This window comes from Dermochelys coriacea, chromosome 9 (assembly GCF_009764565.3).
Source record: "Dermochelys coriacea isolate rDerCor1 chromosome 9, rDerCor1.pri.v4, whole genome shotgun sequence".
Lineage (NCBI taxonomy): Eukaryota > Metazoa > Chordata > Testudines > Dermochelyidae > Dermochelys > Dermochelys coriacea.
The window spans coordinates 9,280,582-9,307,260 of record NC_050076.1 but is presented as its reverse complement, the minus strand read 5'-3'; the positions used below and the strand labels follow the sequence as shown (position 1 = coordinate 9,307,260).

General features: G+C 42.4%; 2 long non-coding RNA genes across 2 annotated transcripts in view; one reads left to right on the top strand and one right to left on the bottom strand.

Moving 5' to 3' along the window:
- LOC122455938 overlaps positions 1-13,357 on the top strand; it is a 64,324-nt gene extending 50,967 nt beyond the window's left edge. The window contains exon 3 of the long non-coding RNA XR_006274475.1: positions 11,588-13,357. This is a non-coding gene — a long non-coding RNA (uncharacterized LOC122455938). The remainder of the gene's footprint in view (positions 1-11,587) is intronic.
- LOC119861649 lies at positions 2,924-11,069 on the bottom strand. Its single transcript, XR_005294973.2, has 3 exons — positions 10,980-11,069; positions 10,317-10,483; positions 2,924-3,786 (listed from the first exon to the last, which is right to left on the bottom strand). It is a non-coding gene; the product is annotated as an uncharacterized LOC119861649 (long non-coding RNA).
- Positions 13,358-26,679: the final 13,322 nt, after the last annotated feature.

Here is a 26,679-nt window from a genome sequence, read left to right as displayed (position 1 = left end):
TTGGTAGCCCTCTCGCTCTGGGTTACTTTTTGACATAAAAACTCCCACTCTGAATGAATTATTATATAAGGCTTATAAAAACACCCAAAAAGGTAATGGCATGTCCCAGAGACAACAAATACTGGTTCTGGACAGTGGCACTGTGATCTTCAGGGATCTGTTTACTAATAAGGCGCAAGAGTTCTAGGAAGTCAGCCCATGTTTCAAAAATGACTCTGCACAAATGTGCATAACTGACTAATAACACTTAACATTTAAATTGTGCTTTACAATCGTTGAGACTTGTCTTGCAATTGGAACTGCTAGTGCCGACCCTTGCAACCCTGTGGATCCTGCATCTGGGCCATAAACAAATCAGTGTTCACAACTCCCTGGTGCACTAGATAAGCCTTATTAAGCATATGCTGAAAATGAGGCACAGAGAAGTGAAGTGACTTACTCAACCTAATGTTCTTTTAACTCAGTTTTTTTGTTGTAATTTCCGAGGTTTCAATAAAAGCAAACTGAAAAAAGAGAAAGTCCATCGTGGTATCATAATTATATCCGCTTGGGTCATCAGCAGGACTGAAACCTTTAGTTCTATTGCACAGACCTCTCCCCCTTGAACTAACAGTAACTGATAGCAATAAGAAAAGGAGTACTTGTGGCACCTTAGAGAGACTAACAAATTTATTAGAGCATAAGCTTTCGTGAGCTACAGCTCACTTCATCGGATGCGCTAATAAATTTGTTAGTCTCTAAGGTGCCACAAGTACTCCTTTTCTTTTTGCGAATACAGACTAACACGGCTGCTACTCTAAAACCTGTGATAGCAATAGTACACTGTCATCCTCTCTGTAGACCAGCATGAGATGGGTTAAGACAAACATGGTGGCAGTGGGTTCATAAATATCTGGAGACTGCAGAGAAGTGATGAGACACAAGAATCTTGAATTACATTCCAGGCAGTAAAAGGGACTATTCTCTAGAGGGCACAGACTCTTCTGCCTGTCCCCCCACAGTGTGTCCCTTTCTGTGCTCTTCCCTGATCTCAGTCCTGTCTCTCCCCGACCCCTGCCTCCTTGTCCCAGTTTCATTCTCCTTGCCTATCTGGTCCTAACTGCCATTCGTTAGTCCCAGTCTCCTTGCTCAGATCTCTCCCTCCGGGCTCACTATCCAAGCCCCAGTCTCCCCCCAACTTTCATTCTGTTCCCTTCCTCACATTCAGTTTCATTTTCTGTGCACAGCCAGTCCCAGTTCCAGTTCCCCCTTCCTGGCTCCTCATCTGATCTGTCTCTCCGCTCCCCTACGCACAGACTCCCAGTACTTATCTCCCTCCCTGACCTCGTCATCTAATCTCAGTCCCCGCTCAATACTTTACCTGACTCTTTGCACCATAAATATCAACTAGTTAAATCTCACAAGGTCCCTGTAAGATAAGTAAGTAAATATGATTGTAGATGGGCGTGACAGGGTGCTGGACAAAGGGTTGCTGATTCAGCCCTCTGTCACACCAGCTCCCATTAGGGAAATAAATTAGAGCTGGCTGGAGGAAACCTGGCCCCAATTGGGGAAGCAGAGACAGCTGCCGCCCAATTAGCCTGGGGCTGCATAAAAGCCTCAGAGGAAGAGGGCTGGGGCTGAAAGGGCATAGGAGTGTGGTGTGGTGTGGTGTGGTGTGGTGTGGTGTGGTGTGGTGTGTGAAGTGAATAAACTGCACCAGTGGTTACTAACCCCAGGGTCTCAGAGTGACTTTGTGAACCTAGCCGAGACAGGAGAAGGGCACCTTGCCATGCTCTGCTACAATGGGGCTGGTACCACTGTGTCATCTAATCCTGCACAGAGCAAGTCTAGACAATGGGGTGGTCAAACCTTCGGCGCTGCAGTGTTAGTTGATCTATAGTAGCTTTCCTATCATTGCTGTCCTCTGTGGAACTGCACCTCTGAAAAACCAGGCCCATAAAGTGATGTGTTTCTGCATCAGGAAAAGCCAACATTTTCTGTGTTTTATTTGCTTTGAACACTTTTTGAGAAATGAAGATAGTGCTGGATTAGCCAGAGTGGGTACAGTACTGGCTACTCAAGATCCTCGCATACTGCCCTTCTGTAGTGCCTTTACTATGACTGGAGGTCTACAGATCAGAAGGTAGTGGAAGCTCAGTCTCCAAGCCTATGCAAAGCTTGCTGAGACTTATAATAATGGCAGTAATGGTGTGAACTGGACACCTTTCTAACAGGAGTGAAACTAAGTTCACTTCATGTAGGGCCCTGAACACCCATCACAGGGTATCCGTTTTTGGTTCAGAGCTGGGCTGGCTTTGACCTTTTGACATTCTGGGGAGAGAAAAAAAAGCTCTTTACCCATTAATAATCCCTGAGCTATTCATCTTTTTGTGTGTCTTTGTAGATTATGAAAACTTTGTGAAGCGTACAGGCTCCGGCTTCCAACTTTTCCCACGGGTGCTCAACATCTGCTCAGCCTTAGGTCCCGCCCCACTCCACCTCTTCTCCTAAACCCTTACCCTGATCTGCCTCTTGCTGCCTCCACTCCACCCCAGGCCTCACCCCCACTCCACCTCTTCCCCCAAGGCCCACCCCCACCTGCCTCTTCCTGCCTCCACTCCACCCCATCCCAACTCTTTCTGCCCCATTCCACCCCCTCCCCTGAGCACACCCCATCCCTGCTCCTCCCCCTCCCTCCTGCATGCTGCAGAACAGCTGATCCGCGGCAGGCAGGAGGCGCTGGGAGGGAGAGGGAGGAGTTCATCGGAGGGCCGCCAGTGGGTGGGAGGTGCTGGGGCAGGAGGGAGGGAAACTTGGCTGCCAGTGGGTGCTAAGCACCCACTAATTTTTCCCACGGAGTCGGCGCCTATGAAAGACAGAGAAAGACTGGATGATGAACTGCAGAGCTTTATGGGCATGAATTTGCAATAGGTGCATTTGTCATACGCAGTATACCGTACATATGTATATAGAAGCATGTATTCTAATCTTCACTATGAAAAATTGTAGTTTAATATTCATTGTTAGGATATTTTCTTTCTCCATGTTACATCTTTGGGGCTACTTATAAATTGGTATAGCACCGCTGAAATCAGTTTACACTGATTGAAGGCTTGGAATGATGAGCATTTCAATTAAAAGAAAAACATTCACTGTGTAGATCTAGGTGGAAATAAAGGCAAAAGGTCTGGCAGATCATACTTGGGTTTTCCTGGGCATGATTTAGATTCTGAAGGGACTTGTGGAAAAGGCTGAATTGCTGGCTTCTCACTTATCCATTTGCAAAATGGATCATGGGGAGCTGGCGGATGGTCAGGGAAGTTTGCAGCAGGAGCAGGGAGCACATCATGCTGATTTAAAACTGGAATGTGATGGATGTCTTTTACGGAAAGGATGAGGTGTTTGGGATGAAATGTGCTCTTCTGAGGAGCTGCCTTCATCTCCTCTTTCCTGGGAAGAATTGCTAGATCCCTGACGGTGTAGATGCATATGTCTATGGTCGTGTTTGCAACCATAAGGAGAGGGAGGATAATGAGGACTGAGTGGAGGAGGAAGATGAGGAGGCCCATGCTGGTGTTCCTCTGGAGAGAAATTGTGATGATGCTCAGATCCTTCAGGGTGGACGACCCTATTTTCAGGAGGTGGTGGGCATCTATGGTAATGTCTTTTAGGATGTCCATGACCAAAGCCGTGATGATGATGTCTGTGTGATGGCCCTACAGGGGAATGTCCTTGCCCAGAGAAGTGGTGGTGGTGATGATGTTCTCCGGAGTGGGGGTGATGGTGGAAAGGTGGTTTGTCACACTTTCCGTGACCAAACCAGTGTAAATAGTCATCAAAGATGTTTATGTCACACACACAAAGAGAGAGAAAGCAATAAGAGGAGTTATTTACAAGGCTTTCACTAACACTTATAAATTTCAAACATAGGACTATAATAGAGATGCAGAAGTAGAAATACCATATGATGCCAAGTGACCAATCTGTATTACCTGGAGGCAACTAGAAATAGCAAACAACAAAGCAATGAAATTAAACAATCAATTAGCCAAAATTTTCATAAATAGCTTTTTGCAAAATAATTACAAAAACAAAATTAGCAAAATTTTACTTGTGCATGGCGGAAGGGCCATGCCTCCATATGTATTTATGTAGCACCTAGCACAAGGGACCCAGATCTAAATTGACACCTCTGAGTGCGATCCGAAAATAAGTAGCAATAATGAGAAGAAAAAGAAAAAAGGCAAAATTTATTCATTCATTTCTTCATTACAGCTAGTTTGCTCTGCTCTGTTCCTGAGGATTTTATCTGTGTTACATCTCAATAATAGGCTACCACATGACTCAACATTTTGGGCCTGAGTCTCATTTACAATAGGACCCCTTACACCACTCTGGCAGGTAATGGTGTCTTACAGTGGATGTCAATGTAATTAGCAGTGTAAAGGTGCCTTAATGTTAATGAGAATCAGGCCCATTATTTCTATTTCTTTATCTTATTAGGTCTTCTACAGGCTGCTGTATCTCTTATGCTTATTTGGACTGAAAATCTTTTCCCTTATTACATATTTATTAAACAGTATGTGACAAATTCATGTTTGGGGTAACTCCAGTGAACTCAATAAGGACAAATGCAAAGTACTCCACTTAGGAAGGAACAATCAGTTGCACACATACAAAATGGGAAATGACTGCCTAAGAAGGAGTACTACAGAAAGGGATCTGGGGGGCATAGTGGACCACAAGCTAAATATGAGTCAACAGTGTAACACTCTTGCAAAAAAAAGTAAATATAATTCTGGGATGTATTAGCTAATTGTAAGCAAGACACAAGTAATTCTTCTGCTCTACTCCACAATGATTAGGCCTCAACTGGAGTATTACATCCAGTTCTCGGTGCCACATTTCAGGAAAGATGTGAACAAATTGGAGAAAGTCCAGAGAAGAACAACAGAAATGATTAAACCCATTGTTTCATGTTCTCTGTGTGTGTGTATATAAATCTCTCCTCTGTTTTTTCCACCAAATGCATCCGATGAAGTGAGCTGTAGCTCACGAAAGCTTATGCTCTAATAAATTTGTTAGTCTCTAAGGTGCCACAAGTACTCCTTTTCTTTTTGCGAATACAGACTAACACGGCTGCTACTCTGAAAGAAATGATTAAAGGTCTAGAAAACATGACCTGTGAGGGAAGATTGAAAAAAATTGGTTTTGTTTAGTCTAGAGAAAAGAAGACTGAGAGAGGACATGATAACAGTTTTCAAGTATGTAAAAGGTTACAAGAAGGGAGAAAAATTGTTGTCCATAACCTCTGAGGGTAGGACAAGAAGCAATGGGTTTAAATTGTAGCAAGGACTGTTTAGGTTGGACATTAGGAAAAACTTCCTAATTGTCAGGGTGGTTAAGCACTGGAATAAATTGCCTAGGGAGGTTGTGGAATCTCTATCTAACCTGCTCTTAAAAATCTCCAGTGATGAACATGTCAGGGATGGTCTAGATAATACTTAGTCCTGCCATGAGTTCAGGGAACTGGACTAGATGACCTCTCAAGATCCCTTTCAGTTCTATGATTCGGGTCTTTTAGCACTCAGGAAATTAGCTAATCCCTAAATGGATGTCACCAGGAGGAGACTAATTTCCAGGGTGTGCATGTGTATATTCTAGCAATTGGTATAGCATGGAGTAAGAGAGTCTGTTGGGAGGCAGAGTCAGACTGTAACTCTTGCATGCATTGAGTCATCACTGTCACTGCTGTTTGCTTTCTGAGAATCACACATTCCTGCCCCTTCACCATACTCTGCTTACCCCCATACTAGGTCTAACATCTGCGCTCACATCAGGAAACAGCAGGAGATAGGCAAGGCGCAGCATCAGCTGAGATCAGGCTTCTGGACTGGAGTCTGTGGCTGCTTCATGAAGGTATCTCACTCAGCCAGAGGATAAATGCATGTAAGATATAGGTAATCTGCCCATTTATTGGGGGTAACTTTCTGGCATTCACGTGGGTGTTTGTGGGAAGTGTCTCATTATGAAGGTGAAGGAAACAGAAGTGATGGGTGGGTTCATTTTGTGGGGTAGAGAAGGGAGAAGACTATATTTTCTTCCTCGATAGTTCAGCACAGCCTGCCTTGCATGAATATTCTTGTCCTAAGGGTTAATTATGATTTAATGTTTACTTTTTACATTTAGAATATAGACTTGTACTCCTGTCACCTACTTACAATGTACTACTGAGCTTTGCATTATATCAAAGATCAGGGTTGCACTGCGCACCCCTTTCATGTTGGGTTACAGTATGTGATTTTGGTTTTCTGTTCATTATAACAAATTGTATATTGCAGTTGTCAGAAGAGATGTGATGGCATAGCTGGCCATGGGTGGGTCATCCCCGGTTAGATGGATCCCTCAGATGGCATAGAGCCTGGGAAGGGGGCAGAACTGAGGGGAAGGGAGCATAGCCGGGCTTCCTTGTATGCTGGTGATCCTTGGCTGCCATGTAAATTCCTTGGAGCTGTTGGCACCAAGCATAATTTAGAGCAGCCCTCAGTCTGCTTAGTTTATTCCAGGGGAGCGGCCTGGTACACAGGTGACGTAGGGAAGAACACAGAAGTACAATCACCCTTGCACTCTTCTCCCAAGTGCACTCGTCGACTGCAGCAGTCAGTCTGGGCCTATTCAGTGTGCTTCTTTCCATGAAGCCTAAGGAGCATGCATTCGAAAGTTGCCAGGCACATTTCTGTAACATTAAGATAATTGACTACATTCCCAGGGACCATAGATTTCACAGGATATCTCAAGTGAATCAGGATTTTTTGTGTCACTCGCAAATTTTCCCCTGCAGAATCCCAAGCGCTGTGCAGGAAAAACAACATGCATTTGAGTTCTTATGATGCTGAAGCCAGTGGAAACTATTGGATTCTCGGCAGTTTGAAAATCAGGCCACTTATTTAGGTATCTACCTCTGGTCTTAGGAACCTAACTTTAAGCACCCATTTTGAAGATATTGGTCAATTATGTTTACCTATTAAATCATATCTAAAGTGGAAAGAATTATTGAGGCCAGATTGTTCCCTGTAATCATGGACATCCTCTGCATCAGTCTATAAGGCCATTACTCCATTTCTGTCAAAACCTCCTGAAGACCTACTTCTAAGTTTATATCCATTAGCCTGCTTACTCTGGTTCCCGATGGGGGTAGTTGATCTATTTTTCAAAGGAAAAAAATCCTTTGAATGTATGATTTTATCCTCCCCCCTTCCGTTTGCTTATCCCTTATCTCATTAGAGTGGACTAGATTGACACTTTGCTCAAAATCCTGAGAAATGGGCCGCATCTAGCCCCAGGACGGAATTGACTGCCCCTCACTCCCCCCTTGCTCCTGAGGGGAAGTAATTTACTGCAGATGTTTACAGAGGGCAACTTAATGTCCCACTCATGATAGCTACACTCTCTTGGCCAGTACATTTGAGGGGGAAACAAGGTTCCCCCTACACACACCTCTCTGCCCGCTCCCTGTTCACTTGCTTGTGTATAGAGGAGTATGGACCTCTTCGAGCCTATTCTTTCCACATGGACTCATGACCCACTCAGGCCATGAGGGGCGTGTAAGAAACACTGGGACATATTGTGAGAATTTACCCTTGTCCCCACACTTTGCAACAATTCTTTCTCCATTGCTCTACTTACAGCATGTCTGTCGTGCAGAAATTCACATTCAGACACATTTACATGTGGTGTGGATTTTGGAGCAGCGGGTCTCTTTTATAGTAAATTCAACAAAGTAATCTGCACAAGGTGCAATCTGGAACAAACAGGCTGTATAAGCACCAAGTGAATAACCTAATGCATTTGAAATACACTTTATCATTTTAAAAAGTAACATTAACATTTGGAGGGAGGGATAGCTCGGTGGTTTGAGCATTGCTTAAACCCAGGCTTGTGAGTTCAATCCTTGAGGGATTTAGATTTAGATTTAGATTTAGAGATCTGCGGAAAAAAAAATTGGTGATTGTGCCTGCTTTGAGCAGGAGGTTGGACTAGATGATCTCCTGAGGTCCCTTCCAACTCTGATATTCTATGATTAATTTCATTACTGTAGCTCAAATGTCACTCGCAGAACTCTTTGACTAGCTATGCTGTTTTATGTTTTTGAACACGCACCCACGATGAGTAAGGAGTGCAGGATTTGATACTATAGCATAATTTCCTTGCCAATACATTTTTTTGCATGAGTGTTTGCTTCTGTGTCTGCCACGTGCTGTCCACCATGTCTCCTGTCCCTTTCTTAATCAGGGCTTGTGTTTTCAGAAAGTAGAGCCACTAGATTCTTCACCCTAAGCACCATTTCTACTTGCTTAATAATTCAGAGGCCCACTGAATGAGTTTCTTGTATCCAGTGATGGAAGAATAGGATCTGGAAGTGCTGATATTAATTTAGGACCAGATTCTGCTGCTTCAGTGTTTAATTCACACTGGAATTATGGAATTACTTACAGAGTAAGGTACTGCTCAGTATGAGTAAGGGGGCAGAATCTGGCCCTTGCTCCTGTTGAAATTTTAAAAAAACCCAAAACCTTCTGAGACTATTAGCTCCAAGACAGATTTTCCCATGTTCAATTTCATCTGAAAAACAATGTTATTTCACCTCTATATTTGGGAATTACCTCAGCTAAGGATTTGTCTACACATAAAAATTACACTGATTTAAATAAATTGGTAAAGAAATTGGTGCAAACCCATGAGTAAGGTGAGTGGGATTTGGGCTATAGTAATGAAATTAATGTTATTTTTTGGTGGATACTCTGATTTCAAACTAAGTACCCTATATCAATTTAACTTAAATTGACCCCAAAAAAATTAAATTGATATAAAACACTCAGTTGAAGTAATTATCCAAAATAAGTATGTCCACACAAAGTGTTTGCAGTGATTTAACTAAACGGGATTCTACACAATGTTCAGACTGTAGGTAGACCAAGTCAAGGTCTAAGGTCAGAAACTCATCCCTACTCCAGCTGTTTTACACTGGGTAAAAGGTCTGGAGCAGCATGCAGGGATTCTAAAAGCCCCAATCTGGTCAAGGCAGGGACCCCCATAAAGCTAAGGGTAGGAGGAGAGGTGTGTCGGGGTGGGTCCTCAGCACACACCATTGTGGAAATTCCAAGCAGAATTGTAGCCCAGAGGCAGCTGGAGATGGGTTGCTGTCACTTTAGGCTATCAGGGCTGCTTACAGGTTTCAGAGCAGCAGCCGTGTTAGTCTGTATTTGCAAAAAAGAAAAGGAGTACTTGTGGCACCTTAGAGATTAAAAAATTTATTTGAGCATAAGCTTTCTTGAGCTACAGCTCACTTCGTCGGATGCAACTGATGAAGTGAGCTGTAGCTCACGAAAGCTTATGTTCAAATAAATTTGTTAGTCTCTAAGGTGCCACAAGTACTCCTTTTTTTTTTTTTTTAGGGCTGCTTACGTTATTCCGAAGCTGTGGAGCAGCCCAGAAATAGGAAGATGCAGAGGTGACTTAAAGCCACTTTAGTTCCCCCTTCATCTGGGCTGCATCCCTTAGAATCTGTGTCTTTTCCTCTAAGGGCCTTCCCTGTATTGCAAACACTAAGGGGGGCAAGGGAATAAATGTATTTTGCTGACATTTTGGTTTTCTTATGGATGGAATATAAACACAAAGATAAAAAGGTGGAAAACTTACAATTCCTGAAAAGCCATATGCAGAACTAAAGACCAGATCCTGGTGTCACTGAAGAGAGTTTTGTCCTTGACTTCAATGACAGGAAGATAGGTTCTCAGGTTTATTTCACAGCATGGCAAACAATCCAGGTACTACAGAGCTGATCACTAATTGCCAGCTGTTCAGTCCAAGATAATAATGTACATGTTCATTATTCTTCAAGTTTTATATCTTAATTGTATATTTAAAAAAAGATTTTTAATTAAAATATTACTATAAAACATATTGTTGACAAAAATAAAAGTACACACACAAACTGAATCTGTAAAAGCGGCAAGTGCTCCAATACGTCTGTTAGTCTATAAGGTGCCACAGGACTCTTTGCCGCTTTCACACAAATGGAGACCCTTACTCATCTGTGTAACTTTAGGCAGATGAGTACTCCCATTGTTTTCAGAGGCACAACTCACATGCTTTAGATTAAGATCACATGTAAATTGTTTGCAGAACTGGGGCTTAAAAACATAAAAGAGATTAGTTGCATTGAATGTTTACAAACAATAGGCTTGATCTTATGATCTTTGAGGGCCAGAGAGTTGAGCACCTCACAGGATTTTGCCTTGTCTTAATTAGTGTGAAGATATGATGTCACATACCTGCATTGTAGCACTTTGTACTTTATCCACCTTGAAATACTGTGGGTGGTTACTATCTTCATTGTACCTCTCCAGGGCTCTCTCAGCATCCCCTCTGTGCTGCTCAGTGTCTTCTGAGGCTGTTGGTCTTCCAGGGCAGTGTTCATACTTGTATAACTGTGAATAATCTGTGACAGTGGCATGGTTTATCAACATGGTATTATGTTAACATTGTGTCATGGATGGCACTCTGTATGTTTTTAACATCAGCTCACAATGGGAAATTGAGCAGCCGAGGATTTTCTCTCAGGTGAGCCACCCAGCTTCTCCCACATAGGAATTTATTTCTGCCATTTGCGGGGACAAAATCGATTACAATTTACTTATGCATTTTTTCTGTTCCACTTTAACATCTTATCACCGCAAATAAGTCCCCTCCATGGGTCTATCTACCTTTTTAGGTGGTCTCCATGAGCATGTTTTGCTTTTAAAGATTCAGGATTTACATAATACTATAATGCATTCTTAATATTAATTTTACTTTTTTACTTTATACAAATGTGAATTGTGAACAGATTAACTAATCTGTCATATTTACCCTATGTTCATAGCACACCTGTTTGTGCATCTGTATTGGGAATGGTTTATTACAAATATGTTGATTAATTGAACTGGTTATTGTACCTGGACTCACTGTGCAGTTATAGCCATGCAGTATTTCTTTCTTCAAGTGTCTGTTTATATACAACAATAGTTTTACATTGTCCAAATACCTGGGAGGAAAAAAGAATAGTTATCGACTCTGTGTAATATTCCAGAATAAGGCATATGTTAGAATTTAAGAGAGCATGTGGCTCTTTCATTGATTTCATTGGAGTTATTCAGATGAAACTGAATGAAGAATTTGTCCCTCTTTTATATATACTGTAAGCACATTTAAGAATCACAAGGCCCTTTAATCTGATTGCATCTGGAATTTGGTAGTTCAGATAAAATGGCACTCATTTCGATAAGCGTTTTGGTTTTGCCCAACTGAAAAGGCTTTGCAAAACCAAAGCTGACACCAAAACCTAGCCTTCTCAGCCCATCTCTAACTGTTCTTAAGTGTAGAATGTTTCTAGCCACCTGGAATAGTTGGAATTCCAGAAGCACACAGAAGTTGCAAAGCTTATTAACAAAGAGTGGATATCTTCCCTGACATTACAAAGGGCAGATGCCATCCCTACCATACGATCTTGATGCTTTCCCCAACCTACCGGCTTCACCTCTACCTTGTCTTGATTAAATTGCAGCCTTTTGGCTTCCATCCCAGATCATGACATATGGGTCTGATGTAAAGAACATGTATTGCTGCATGTCATCTGCATACTGATGGCACCACAGATCAAGCCATAGCATGATGGGATCACAAAGACATTGAAAAGGAGGGGTGACAAAATGTAACCTCCCACTTCTGCCTAACGTACCAGATATATGTGGAAAAATGCACTCCCAGTGCTGCCCTAGGTACTTGGTGCGACATCTTTGGATTATCAGTATTCCTGAGCTGAACAAATTACCAGCAGTGGAATATAAGAGTATAGCCCCATTTTGCTAGACTGGTTAACTGAAGCTGTATTTAGCTGATAGGGCCATATGGCCTTTTCTCAGCCAATTAACTTGTGTTTGGCAGTCCAAAGATATAATAGGTATTATTCTACTATAGGCAGACATTAATGCTTGGTTTCCACAAAGATTTATAGTAGAATATGATAACATTGCCCAGAGGTTCACATGGAGGAGGTGTTTGTGTTGAGACGTGATTGACATATAGCTATGGAGAGATACTCTTACTTGCCGTTTCATTGTGCTGTGGGAGTTTACAGGCCTCCCAATGTCTTCTGGATAATACAGAGCACTGGGTTTCCAGCACATCCAGAGTCAAATAAAGGACTGATGAATTCCCCTGGAAAAAAAAAGCAGACAAAATACGTTTGTATGGGACAAGTTTGTTGTGAAGGAGGCAATCTAATTATTTTTTTATATTTGGATTACGCCTTATCCCTCACTTGGCCTTCCCAGACTCCTTGTTATGGGCTTGCCTGGGCTGACAAGGATCCAGGGTATAGGTGAGTGAGAATGTGGGTTGTTGCATTTTATTCCTTTTGATTTTTAGCCAACAACACATTGTCCCTCCAACATAAATATCACCATTCTTTACTGTATCTGGCCCATGCTACAGATACATCAGTTCCTGCTGAAGTCAGTAAGCAGACCTCCCATCTGAGCAATATTTCCTACCCGGATTATCCGAGAAGGGCTGCTACAGAAGTGCACTCACTCCTCCAAAATCAAGAACCTGGACTCTGCAATGCGTCTAATCTGTGCTGGCCTGGAGAAGTCTGGAATCGAGATTGAAACCACATTCCTTATGTGGTAGCATAACGTGTTACTAGTTATATCTGGTCCACTGAAACAATCTAAAGTGAATCTTTAATGAAGAAGTGCTGTAGTATAACAGAATAACTCTTTATTATTGTGATGTCCACTAGTGCAGCGGAAGTTAAACTAACACTTCTACTTCTATAATGCCTTCCATCCAAAAGTGTTAATGTACTTTGCAAACACCAGTTTAGCTTCACAGAACACCTGTGTAGAGGGCAAGTATTATTATCTCTTTTTTACAGATGGGAAAACTAAGGTTAGATAACTTGCGCAAGGTCAGAGTCTGTGATAATCTGGAACACAGATTTCTTAATTGTCAGTCCTGTACATCAATCACAAGCTCACTCTCCTGAGGTTTGATTTGATTTTAATGTTTAGCCTATAAACCCCCAAAATTAGAAGGTGCCAGTTTAATCTGTTTGGAAAATGCAGATGGGAAGATAAAGCCAAAGAGAGGGAAGCAGGGGAGACCATGAGGATCAGAAATATCTTACTCTTCCACATTGTGTTTATGGAATTCCATTGGATGAATGGCAAGAATTACTTGTATATGGACAAATCAGTCTTTTCTATAATATAATGTTCGGCAGTCTGAACCAGAAGGAACTCTCCAAAACTCAAATAAAGGAATAAACAAATCTGAGTAACTTGATAATAGCAAGTAGGCCAAATTCATCCCTGGCCAATGCCCATTAATTTCCCTGGGATGGGTTTTTGTCCATTATATCTAGTGACTAAAGCAAAGGAATTAGGAATCAGCACTCCTAGGTTCTCTTGCTTGTTCTGTCACTGACTTGCTGTGAGACCTTTAGCCAGTCACTCAGAAAGGATGGTTTTATAGTTAAGGCATGGGAATGGGAGCTGACTTATCTGGATTCTCTACCCAGCTTTGTCACTGACTTGCTGGGTGTTGCTTCACCTCTCTGTGCTTCACTTCCCCCACCAGCCATTGTCTCCAAAATGGAGATAATAATATAATACCTAGCTCACAGGGTGCTTTGAGTCAATTAATTTAATGTGCGCAAAGTGCTTAGAGATCCTCAGATGCAAGAAGCTCTATGTATGTAAAATATTTATATAATTTTAGAGACCTATCACCTAATTGCAGTTTAAATTCAGACACCAGACAAAGCTATTCAGCGTGTAGCCGAGATCCTAAAGGCCTGCTGAAGTCAATGAGAATTAAGGGCACTCAGCAAATTGCAGCATGATGTTCATACATAGCAAACCAGGCCATTTTTCAAATGAACATAGAGCCAGTTCCCCAACTGGTGTAAATCAGTGAAGGTATATTGATTTACATCAGCATAGTGCCATTAAACTAGGGTTGCCAACTCTGACTGAAGCTATTCCAGAAAAGTTTTTTCCCCCAACATGACGTGATGTCATTTTCTTAAAATAGCCTATTAAAATCTCCTGGATTGCTTTCAATGGTCACCAGGAGATGGATGCCAATTCTGGGAGACTCTAGGCCAATCCTGGAGGGTTGGCAACCACACATTAAATGCAATGGTGCTATGCCAATTTATACCAGGATCCGGCCCATCATTTTTAAATTAGAGTACTTTGTAAATCAACCTTTAAATTGATACTTACTGTCTTTTGTTCATGGGCATCAGCAAGACAGAACAGTGTAAAAATGTAGCCAACTCTGCGGTGTTTATTGATCAAATCCAGGGCCACCCCTGCATCATTTTCTACTGTGTCACAGTCTGCAGAAGTTACAGGTGTTTGGCTTTGCACATTAGAACAGAGCAACAATGTGAGACAGAGTGTTGTAGATAACGGCTTCATTTTGTTTAAAATATGAGATCACTTTCTCCTGTCTGTGCTTTGCTAAAGCCAGTAATTTGGGTTTACATCAGAATTGCCTGTGAAAGCCTGAATAGGTCTGCTAAAAGGATGTGGTTATATAAATTTATAGCTACTGTGTAACTAAGGCTAATACCTTGACCCTGGATTAATATCTGCAAATAGGAAGTAAATGATTAAATGATGCTTGAGCAAATATTGAGGAAAGAAGGCTAAACTATTGGTTCTCAAACTTTTGGGGCTCAGGACATTTGTAAATGTCACTCCATGTTTCAGGAAAGATGTAGACAAATTGGAGAAAGTCCAGAGAAGAGCAACAACAATTATTAAAGGTCTAGAAAACATGACCTATGAGAGAATATTGAAAAAATTGGAAAGGAGTACTTGTGGCACCTTAGAGATTAACAAATGTATTTGAGCATAAGCTTTCGTGAGCTCATGAACGCTTATGCTCAAATAAATTTGTTAGTCTCTAAGGTGCCACAAGTCCTCCTGTTCTTTTTGCGGATACAGACTAACACGGCTGCTACTCTGAAACCTGAAAAAATTGGGTTGTTTAGTTTGGAAAAGAGAAGACTGAGAAGGGACATGATAACAGTTTTCAAGTACATAAAAGGTTGTTACAAGGAGGAGGGAGATAAATTGTTCTTCTTAACCTCTGAGGACAGGACAAGAAAAATGGGCTTAAATGATAGCAAGACAGGTTTAGGTTGGACCTTAGGAAAAACTTCCTGTCAGGGTGGTTAAGCATTGGAATAAATTGCCTAACCTGCTCTTAAAAATCTCCAATCATGGAGATTCCACATCCTCTCTAGGCAAACACCTGTCAGAGACAGTCTAATAATACTTAGCCCTGCCATGAGTGCAGGGGACTGAACTAGATGACCTCTCAAGGTCTCTTCCAATCCTATGATTCTATGACCCAGTAAATAATCTGGGGTTGGAGGCCCTGGGGTGGTTTCAGTTGGATCCTGCACCCAGTTGGTGTTGGGTCCTGCCCGGCACTCACCCCACAGTGTGTGCTTCTGCAGTTCTTGTGCTGTGGGGCTGGCTGGGCTTGGCTTTGAAATATTCTGTTGACCCCAAGGGGTTGAGAAATCCTAAGATAAACAGTATTGTTGAAATAACGGGTGTTTGACAATTCTACCCTGTGCATGTGTGGGCTGCAGATAGAACAAAAGCAAAAGTACAGCGGCCAAAGGGATTATTTTTGCTGGCTCTTATGGCTAGGATTGTATAATGAGGTGCTATTAATATTGAGGAGCTCTCATGAGGACCGATGTTGGCTGGCTCTTAGGAGCCTTGATCCTGGTTAGCAGGTGACCTTTACGGCAAGAGAGGAACTGGGCCAGAGAGATAAAGGTAATGGCCTTTTTCCTCTAGGTAACAACTTCACTTCCAGCCCAGATTTGTGGTTATAAGTGATTATAACATCAGGACTGCATATAGATATATAGATGATATATAGATAGAAAAGGGCAACAAAAATGATTAGGGGTATGGAACGGCTTCTGTATGAGGAGAGATTAATAAGACTGGGACTTTTCAGCTTGGAAAAGAGACGGCTAAGGATAGATATGATTGAGGTCTATAAAATCATGACTGGTGTAGCGAAAATAGATAAGGAAGTGTTGTTTACTACTTCTCATAACGCAAGAACTAGGGGTCACCAAATGAAATTAATAGGCAGCAGGTTTAAAACAAATAAAAGGAAGTATTTCTTCACACAATGCAGTTAACCTGTGGAACTCCTTGCCAGGGGATGTTGTGAAGGCCAAGACCATAACAGGGTTCAAAAAAGAACTAGATAAATGAATGGAGGATAGCGGTGGCACCTTAAAGACTAACACATTTATTTGGGCATAAGCTTTCATGGGTAATAAACCCACTTCTTTCAGATATATGGGTTTTTTACTCATGAAAGCTTATGCCCAAATAAATTTGTTAGTCTTTAAGGTGCCACCGGACTCCTCGTTGTTTTTGTGGATACAGACTAACACGGCTACCCCTCTGATTCTTGACATCATAGAGGATAGGTCCATCAATGACTATTAGCCAGGATGGGCAGGAATGGTGTCCCTAGCCTTTGTTGGCCAGAAGCTGGAAATGAGCAACAGGGGATGGATCACTTGATGATTACCTGTTCTGTTCATTCCCTCTGGGGCACCTGGCACTGGCCACTGTCAGAAGACAGGATACTGAGCTAGATGGACCTTTGGTCTGAGCCAGTATGACTGTTTTTATAACATATGTGAAAAGAGCTTGTGACCTCACCCCACTTCTTAGCTGATAGTTCCTAACATCACAGGTGGTAGCAAAGTGCTTGAGACAACTTGCAGTTTTGAATACCTTTAATAATATTTGGGCAAAATTGGATGGACATTATTTTAGCCATCCATTTGCAAATTTCCATAGAAAATTAGATGGATGGCATCTTCTGCCTGGACAAATTTAGAAGGAAAAAAGGTGGCTATTAATTATTAGAATTGCTATAGCATATTTGTCTATAAAATACTGTGGTCATAGACACTATATGAAACCTTAAAATAGATAGGTAGATAGATAGATCTGACAAAGATAATTCTGGATTTGTCTATAAGGAGATATGAAAAATCAAAAACTCAGGACCTAAGCCTTGCCCATGACTATGAAATACATTCTTGGGCTTATTTTAAACAGAAACATTTTTCAGACATTAATAATGAAAAATCCTTTTTAAAACAGTAATAAACCACTAGCTATTCATCATGTTAATATGACATTAATATGTAATTAAGAATGCAATTTTTGTGATTTAATAGCAAAATTCTTTCATATGATTTAATTTTACAGCATAGGCCAAAATTTTCAAAAGTAACTTCTGATTTTGGGTACCCAACTTGAAACATCTTGGGACTGATTTTCAGAGGTGCTGAGCCCTCACAAATCCAAGTGGTTTAGGAGAGATAGGAATAAAGGTTAAGGTGATGGGGTACCACTGTACATCATGGAAGTGGTAAACTTCAAAGAAATATGAAGTGATAGAATGGACAAAACAGAATCTGTCTGGGTCAAAATCACTTTGGGGAAGGATTGTAAAAAGAGGTTCCACTGGAATAGTATTAGGGGTCTACCCCCCCAGGGTCAGACTTGGATATGGATAGTGATCTCTTTAATATTATTAGAGAAATAAATGCTTTTGAGAATTGTGTAAGAATGGGAGACTTTAGCGTCCCAGCTATAGCCTGGAGAATAAATGCTAATAATAGTGGCAGGACCCACTTATTTCTGGATGTGATGGATGACAGTTTTCTTCATCAAGTCATCACTGAAGCAACAAAAGGTGAATGTGCAGTTTAATCGTACTGTTAAACAATAATATACCATTTATTTAAATATTTTTGGATGTTTTCTACATTTTCAAATATATTGATTTCAATTACAACACAATACAAAGTGTACAGTGCTCACTTTATTTTTTTTATTACAAATATTTGCACTGTAAAAAACAAAAGAAATAGTATTTTTTAATTCACCTAATACAAGTACTGTAGTGCAATCTCTTTATCGTGAAAGTTGAACTTACAATTGTAGGATTATGTAAAAAACCCCATGCATTCAAAAATAAAACAGTGTAAAACTTTAGAGCCTACAAGTTCAATCAGTCCTACTTCTTGTTCAACCAATCGCTCAGACAAACAAGTTTATTTACATTTGCAGAAGATAATGCTGCCCACTTCTTGTTTACAATGTCACCTGAAAGTGAGAACAAGTGTTTGCATGGCACTGTTGTAGCTACATAAGATATTTACGTGCCAGATGAGCTAAAGATTCATATGTCCCTTTATGCTTCAACCACCATTCCAGAGGACATGTATCCATACTGATAACAGGCTCTGCTTGATAACGATCCAAAGCAGTGCACACCGACGCATGTTCATTTTCATCATCTGAGTCAAATGCCACCAGCAAAGGTTGCTTTTCTTTTTTGGTGGTTTGGGTTCTGTAGTTTCCGCATCAGAGTGTTGCTCTTTTAAGAATCCTGAAAGCATGCTCCACAGCTCATCCCTCTCAGATTTTGGAAGGCACTTCAGATTCTTAAATCTTGGATTGAGTTTTGTAGCTGTCTTTAGAAATTTCAGATTTGTACCTTCTTTACATTTTGTCGAAGTTGCAGTGAAAGTGTTCTTAAAACGAACAACATGTGCTGGGTCATCATCTGAGACTGCTATAACATGAAATATATGGCAGAATGTGGGTAAAACAGAGCAGGAGACATACAATTCTCCCACAAGGAGTTCAGTCACAAATTTAATTAGCGCATTGTTTTTTTTTAACAAGCATCATCAGTATGGAAGCATATCCTCTGGAATGATCGCTGAAGCATGAAGTGGCATATGAATCTTTAGCACATCTGGCCCGTAAATATTTTGTGATGCCAGCTACAACAGTGTCATGCAAATGCCTGTTCTCACTTTCAGGTGACATTGTAATTAAGAAGTGGGCAGCATTATCTCCCATAAATGTAAACAAACTTGTTTCTCACAACCATTGGCTGAACAAGAAGTAGGAGTGAGTGGACTTGTAGGCTCTAAATTTTTACATTGTTTTGTTTTCGAGTGTAGTTATGTAACAAAAAAAAATCTACATTTGTAGGTTGCACTTTCAGGACAAAGAGATTGTGCTACAGTACTTGTATGAGATGAATTGAAAAATACTATTTCTTTTGTTTATCATTTTTACAGTGCAAATATTTGTAATAAAAATAATATAAAGTGATCACTGTACACTTTGTATTCTGTGTTGTAATTGAAATCAATATATTTGAAAATGTGGAAAAACAACCAAAAATATTTAAATTTCAATTGGTATTCTATTGTTTAACAGTGCGTTTAATCGTGATTAATTTTTTTAATTGTGATGAATTGTTTTGAGTTAATTGCATGAATTAATTGTGATTAATTGACAGCCTTAGTAATTAACCATTGGAATATCTTGCCAAGGAATGTGGTGGATTCTCCATCTCATAAAGACATTAAATAGAGATTGGATGTCTTTTTAAAATATATGATCTTGCTCAACCAGACGTTGTGGGCTTGATGCAGGAATTGTTAGATGAAATTCTCTGGCCTATGAGGTCAGACTAGATTATCTTCATGGTCCCATCTGGCTTTAATACTATGAATCTGTGAAAAACTAGGCACCCAGAACAGAGTTCACTTTTTAAAACATTGGCCACACTGTGCAAAATAATAGGAGGGTTTTTTTTTAATCTAAAAAGTGCTTTACTGTACTTTACTGTATTTTACAAGTACTTGAATTAATACATGTGACAGAGACACTTTAAATCTTTAGATTGATTTACCTGGTGAAGGAACACAATGCAATGATCCAAATGACCAGAAAGCTCCAACCACTATAGGGAGAAAAAATGTTGTATCAGTTAATAATTTGTATGAAAGTTTGATGGATCTTTTCTTAGGAGACATGAAAAAGAGACAGCTGCCTCAGTGGAATTATTCATGGCTTCCTGTGCACTCCACATGACCATTCTGCAAGTAGGCATTTGTACATGGATGGTAGCTCTCTGTGTGTTACTCCCCTCATACCCACAGGCATTCTACCCCAAAGTTAATACCCATGGAATCATTAACTTTGGCTTGCTCCTACTTGGTGCTTTGGATCCCTTCAAGGCAGATTATATGGCGAGTGGTGACAGGAGGGCTCATGGTACTGAGACTGTTGGAGCCACATTGCTATTGAGACAACATGGAGACATAGGCCCTGGAGACAGCTTCAGGGCATAGGGCCTCACCACAGACAGCCCTGATGTAGCTTCATATTTGTGGAGTTGCAAAGTTTAGAATCTTGGATCCAAACTTCCACCATGTTTGATTCTGGGGTTTTGGTTTGGGGCCATCTCTCATGAAGAAACTTACAATTAAAGACGTCTAAACAAAATCAGACTCAATGTGAAATGTAGTGGAATGCTCCGTTGCTTTGGCCATTTTAAAATTAGACTGATTAAAACACTTATAACGCACGGTACAATAGGGTGGGCCAGGTTATTTAATATGTCTTTTCCAGCTCTGATTTCTATGGTTTTTCAGCTTTCTCAAATAGGTTAAAGAAAGATGGATATATCAACTGTCAACATGACATTTAGTAAAGGGATTACTGGAACAAAACTGCAGGCCAACCAAGAACATAAATAAATAGCCCTCCCTGTCACCCTTCTGCATTTCTGCAAAACCCCATGTAACCTCCAAAGACACGTATGCAAGCTAGAGTTCAATCCAGTCAGTAACCCCATCCTATTTGAGCTGCTGCAGGAACACGTTCTTCTGTGGGCTGTGGCTGATGTTTTGAGAGGAACATGAGTGTTTCCTGTCTGTTTATCCAAAAGAGCACACACAGTCAAAACACCTTACCACATAAGGAATAGGACTGGAAGGGCCTTCCTGGGTTATCAAGTCTAGTCCTCTATTGCAGGTAACTCCATCATATTATCCTGTTCATAAACATATCAAGCTGCATCTTAAAACTAGTTAGGCTGTTTGCCTCAGAAGTCCTATTGGACAACTATTCTAGAATTTCACTCCTCTGAAGGTTGGAAACCTTCTAATTTCCAGCCTTAATTTATTCATGGCTGATTTACAGCCTTTTTTTTTCTTGTGCCAACATTAGCTTTAGCTTAAATAGCTCTTCACCATCCCTGGTGTTTACCCTCCTGATGTTTTTACAGATCTAAGCAGGATCTGAATGAGCTTTCCCCTAACATCTAGTGATGAACTGTGATCCTGAAAACTTTTCTCCGTATTTGTGCAGACAAACCTACTCTACTAGGTGTTCAGCAGACAGAGCTGCTTTGCCAAAGGGATCAATTTTGGCTGTTTTTGGGTTACGATTCACTTTATTATTGAATGCAGGGGTAATGAGATGTTATTTATATTGTATGAGTAATGGGCAGCAGAACTGTACTTAGCATGCTCTGATTGAGAGACAAGTATCAGAAGGGTAGCCGTGTTAGTCTGGATCTGTAAAAGCGGCAAAGAATCCTATGGCACCTTCAAGACTAACAGAGTCATCCTAACCTGAACTTCATTTGCTAACCAGGCTAAATCCCAGTGAAAATGAGAGGGATGGGGAAAGGTGCTCTTAGCTGATTGTGTTGTTGCTGCCTCAAGAGGCCTTGACACCATTTAATCCTCCTGTCTAGTGTTTAAAGACAGAGGTGACTGGACTCAATTGCGAGTCCTTGTTTCTTTTCAGATCTGAATCAGGCCTTAGACATTCAACTGATGAAATGTTTCCTGAAATAGGCTACATCCTAAAAATAGCAAAAGTGAAACAATATAAGGAAGAATACGGAGGAGGGATGAAAAACTCTTTTGCAAACTACTGTCCCCATCACAGGCTGTTGTTCCACTGCCATCGTCCTTTGGTTCAGCAAAGCTGGCGAGCTCTTCCCAGGAGCTCATGGAGTTCTGTTGGAGGACGTGCACTGAATCCTCACATCACTAGAGTCCAGAGCCTAATCTTGCAGTCCCTACTCAGGCGAGTGACCTTTACAAACTTTAATAGAACAAACTGATCAACTTGTAAATTGGATAAATCATGGTGATAAACTTGAAAACCAATGAGAAAAAAACGCTGCCAGTGCCTGATGATTCAGGGAAAAGGGAAATAGCAAAACAACTTAGCCTTGGTCTACACTAGGAGTTGAGGTCGAATTTAGCAGCGTTAAATCAATTTAACCCTGCACCTGTCCACATGATGAAGTCCTTTTTTTCAACTTAAAGGGCTTTAAAATTGATTTCCTTACTCCACCCCCAACAAGGGGATTAGCGCTGAAATCGGCCTTGCCGGGTCGAATTTGGGGTACTGTGGACACAATTAGATGGTATTGGCCTCCGGGAGCTATCCCAGAGTGCTCCATTGTGACCGCTCTGGACAGCACTCTCAACTCAGATGCACTGGCCAGGTAGACAGGAAAAGGCCCGCGAACTTTTGAATTTCAATTTCCTGTTTGGCCAGCGTGGCAAGCTGCAGGTGACCATGCAGAGCTCATCAGCAGAGGTGACCATGATGGAGTCCCAGAATCGCAAAAGAGCTCCAGCATGGACCGAACGGGAGGTACGGGATCTGATTGCTGTATGGGGAGAGGAATCCATGCTATCAGAACTATGTTCCAGTTTTCAAAATGCCAAAACATTTGTCAAAATCTCCCAGGGCATGAAGGACAGAGGCCTAACCGGACCTGAAGCAGTGCCGCGTGAAACTTAAGGAGCTGAGGCAAGCCTACCAGAAAGCCAGAGAGGCGATCAGTCGCTCCAGGTCAGAGCCCAAAAACATGCCATTTCTATGATGAGCTGCATGCCATTTTAGGGGGTTCAGCCACCAGTACCCCAGCCATGTTGTTTGACTCCTTCAATGGAGATGGAGGCAACACAGAAGCAGGTTTTTGGGACAAGGAAGATAGCTCACAGCAAGCAAGCGGAGAAACCGGTTTTCCCGACAGCCAGGAACTGTTTCGCACCCTTGACCTGGTGCCAGTACACCCCGAACCCACCCAAGGCTGCCTCCCGGACCCGCCAGGCGGAGAAGGGACCTCTGGTGAGTGTGCCTTTTAAAATACTATACATGGTTTAAAAGCAAGCATGTTTAATGATTAATTTGCCCTGACATTCGCAGCTCTCCTGGATGTACTCCCAAAGCCTTTGCAAAAGGTTTCTGGGGAGGGCAGCCTTATTCCGTCCACCATGGTAGGACACTTTATCACTCCAGGCCAGTAGCACATACTCAGAAATCATTGTAGAACAAAGCATTGCAGTGCATGTTTGCTGGCGTTCAAACAACATCCGTTCTTTATCTCTCTGTGTTATCCTCAGGAGAGTGATATCATTCATAGTCACCTGGTTGAAATAGGGTGCTTTTCTTAAGGGGACATTCAGAGGTGCCCATTCCTGCTGGGCTGTTTGCCTGTAGCTGAACAGAAATGTTCCCCGCTGTTAGCCATGGGGAGGGGGGAGGGATGAGGGGCTAGCCACGGGGTTGGGGGAGGCAAAATGCGACTTTGTAACGAAAGCACATGTGCTATGTATGTAATGTTAAAAGCAAGGTTTACCGTGAAAGAGTGTACCCATTGTCCTATAAAAGGTGTCTTTTTAAATACCACTGTCCCTTTTTTTTTTCTCCACCAGCTGCATGTGTTTCAAGGATCATAGGATCTTCTCCTTCCCAGAGGCTAGCAAAGATTAGAAGGCGAAAAAACCGCACTCACGATGAAAAGTTCTCTGAGTTCATGCTGTCCTCCCACACTGACAGAGCACAGACGAATGCATGGAGGCAGACAATGTCAGAGTGCAGGAAAGCACAAAATGACCGGGAGGAGAGGTGGCGGGCTGAAGAGAGTAAGTGGCGGGCTAAAGAGAGGGCTGAAGCTGAAAGGTGGTGGCAGCGTGATGAGAGGAGTAAGGATTCAATGCTGAGGCTGCTGGAGGATCAAACTCATATGCTCCAGCGTATGGTTCAGCTGCAGGAAAGGCATCAGGAGCACAGACTACCACTACAGCCCCTGTGTAACCAACTGCCATCCTCCCCAAGTTCCATAGCCTCCTCATCCAGAAGCCCAAGAACATGGTGGGGGGGCCTCCGGCCTCCTGCCTCCCAGCCACTCCACCCCAGGGGATTGCCCAAGAAACAGAAGGCGGGCGTTCAATAACTTTTAAAGTTTTAAACTTTTAAAGTGCTGTGTAACCTTGTCCTTCCCTGCTCCACCACGCCTCCTGGTGCTTCTCTCCTCCATCACCCCTCCTGGGCTACCTTGGTAGTTATCCCCCTATTTGTGTGATGAATTAATAAAGAATGCATGAATGTGAAGCAACAATGACTTTATTGCCTCTGCAAGCGGTGATCGAAGGGAGGAGGGGAGGGTGGTTAGCTTACAGGGAAGTAGAGTGAACCAAGGGGCGGGGAGTTTCATCAAGGAGAAACAAACAGAACTTTCACACCATAGCCTGGCCAGTCATGAAACTGGTTTACAAAGCTTCTCTGTTGCGCACCGTGCCCTCCTGTGCTCTTCTAACCGCCCTGGTGTCTGGCTGTGCGTAACCAGCGGCCAGGCGATTTGCCTCAACCTCCCACCCCGCCATAATCATCTCCCCCTTACTCTCACAGATATTGTGGAGCGCACAGCAAGCAGTAATAACAGTGGGAATATTGGTTTCGCTGAGGTCTAACTGAGTCAGTAAACTGCATCAACGTGCTTTTAAACATCCAAATGCACATTTTACCACCATTCTGCACTTGCTCAGCCTGTAGTTGAACAGCTCCTGACTACTGTCCAGGCTGCCTGTGTATGGCTTCATGAGCCATGGCATTAAGGGGTAGGCTGGGTCCCCAAGGATAACTATAGGCATTTCAACATCCCCAATGGTTATTTTCTGGTCTGGGAATAAAGTCCCTTCCTGCAGTTTTTGAAACAGACCAGAGTCCCTGAAGATGTGAGCGGCATGTACCTTTCCTGGCCATCCCACGTTGATGTTGGTGAAACATCCCTTGTGATCCACCAGTGCTTGCAGCACTATTGAAAAGTACCCCTTGCGGTTTATGTATTCGCTATCTTGGTGCTCCGGTGCCAAGATAGGGATATGGGTTCCGTCTATGGCCCCACCACAGTTAGGGAATTCCATTGCAGCAAAGCCATCCACTACGACCTGCACATTTCCCAGGGTCACTACCCTTGATATCAGCAGATCTTTGATTGCGTTGGCTACTTGCATCACAGCAGCCCCCACAGTAGATTTGCCCACTCCAAATTGATTCCCGACTGACCGGTAGCTGTCTAGCGTTGCAAGCTTCCACAGGGCTATTGCCACTCACTTCTCAACTGTGAGGGCTACTCTCATCTTGGTATTCTTGTGCCTCAGGGCAGGGGAAAGCAAGTCACAAAGTTCCACGAAAGTGCCCTTACGCATGCGAAAGTTTTGCAGCCACTGGGAATCATCCCAGACCCGCAACACTATGCGGTCCCACCAGTCTGGGCTTGTTTCTTGAGCCCAGAATCGGCGTTCCACTGCATGAACCTGCCCCATTATCACCATGATGCTCACATTGCCAGGGCCTGTGCTTTGAGAGAAGTCTGTGTCCATATCCTCATCACTCTCGTCACCGCGCTGACGTCGCCTACTCACCCGGTTTTGCTTTGCCAGGTTCTGGTGCTACATAAACTGCTGGATAATGCGTGTGGTGTTTAATGTGCTCCTAATTGCCAAAGTGATCTGAGCGGACTCCATGCTTGCCGTGGTATGGCGTCTGTACAGAAAAAAGGCGCAGAATGATTGTCTGCCATTGCTCTGACAGAGGGAGAGGCGACTGACAACATGGCTTACAGGGTTGGCTTACAGGGAATTAAAATCAACAAAGGGGGTGGCTTTACGAGGAACAAATGGCCCCCTCAAGGATTGAACTCAAAACCTCAAGGATGGAACTCAAAACTGGGTTTAGCAGGCCATTGATTTCACGGAGGGAGGGAGGAGAAAATGAATTCAAAACAAATCTGGTCTATTTCTTGTTTTGATCCACTTCATCTATCTTTATACATCTTGCTGACAGCAGACTGTGCAGTACGACCGCTAGCCATCGTCATCTCCTGGGCGCTCAGCAGAAGATGGTGCGGTACGCCTGCTGGCCATCGTCTTCTGCCGGCTGCAGATTAAAAGGCAGTGCACTGCCGGTAGGACTGAATCACCATGAAACGAAACTTAAAAGGGAAATGACTTGGCTGAATCACTCCCATGTTTGCCCAGGTGCCCCGACCTCATCAAGGTCGGTTAAAAGAGCACCCTGAACTACGTCAACGACGGCTACCAGTCATACCGCACTGTCTGCTGCCAAAAGGCAATAAACTGTTGCTGTGTAGTAATGCAGTACCGCGTCTGCAAGCACCTAGGAGACATACGGTGATGGTTTGCTGAGCAGGCTCCACGCTTGCTGTGGTATGGCGTCTGCAAAGGTAACTCAAGTAAAAAGACGCAAAATGATTGTCTGCCCTTGCTTTCACAGAGGGAGGGAGGGAGGGAAGGGGAGCCTGACTATATGTACCCAGAACCACCCACGACAATGTTTTAGCCCCATCAGGCACTGGGATTTCTACCCAGAATTCAAA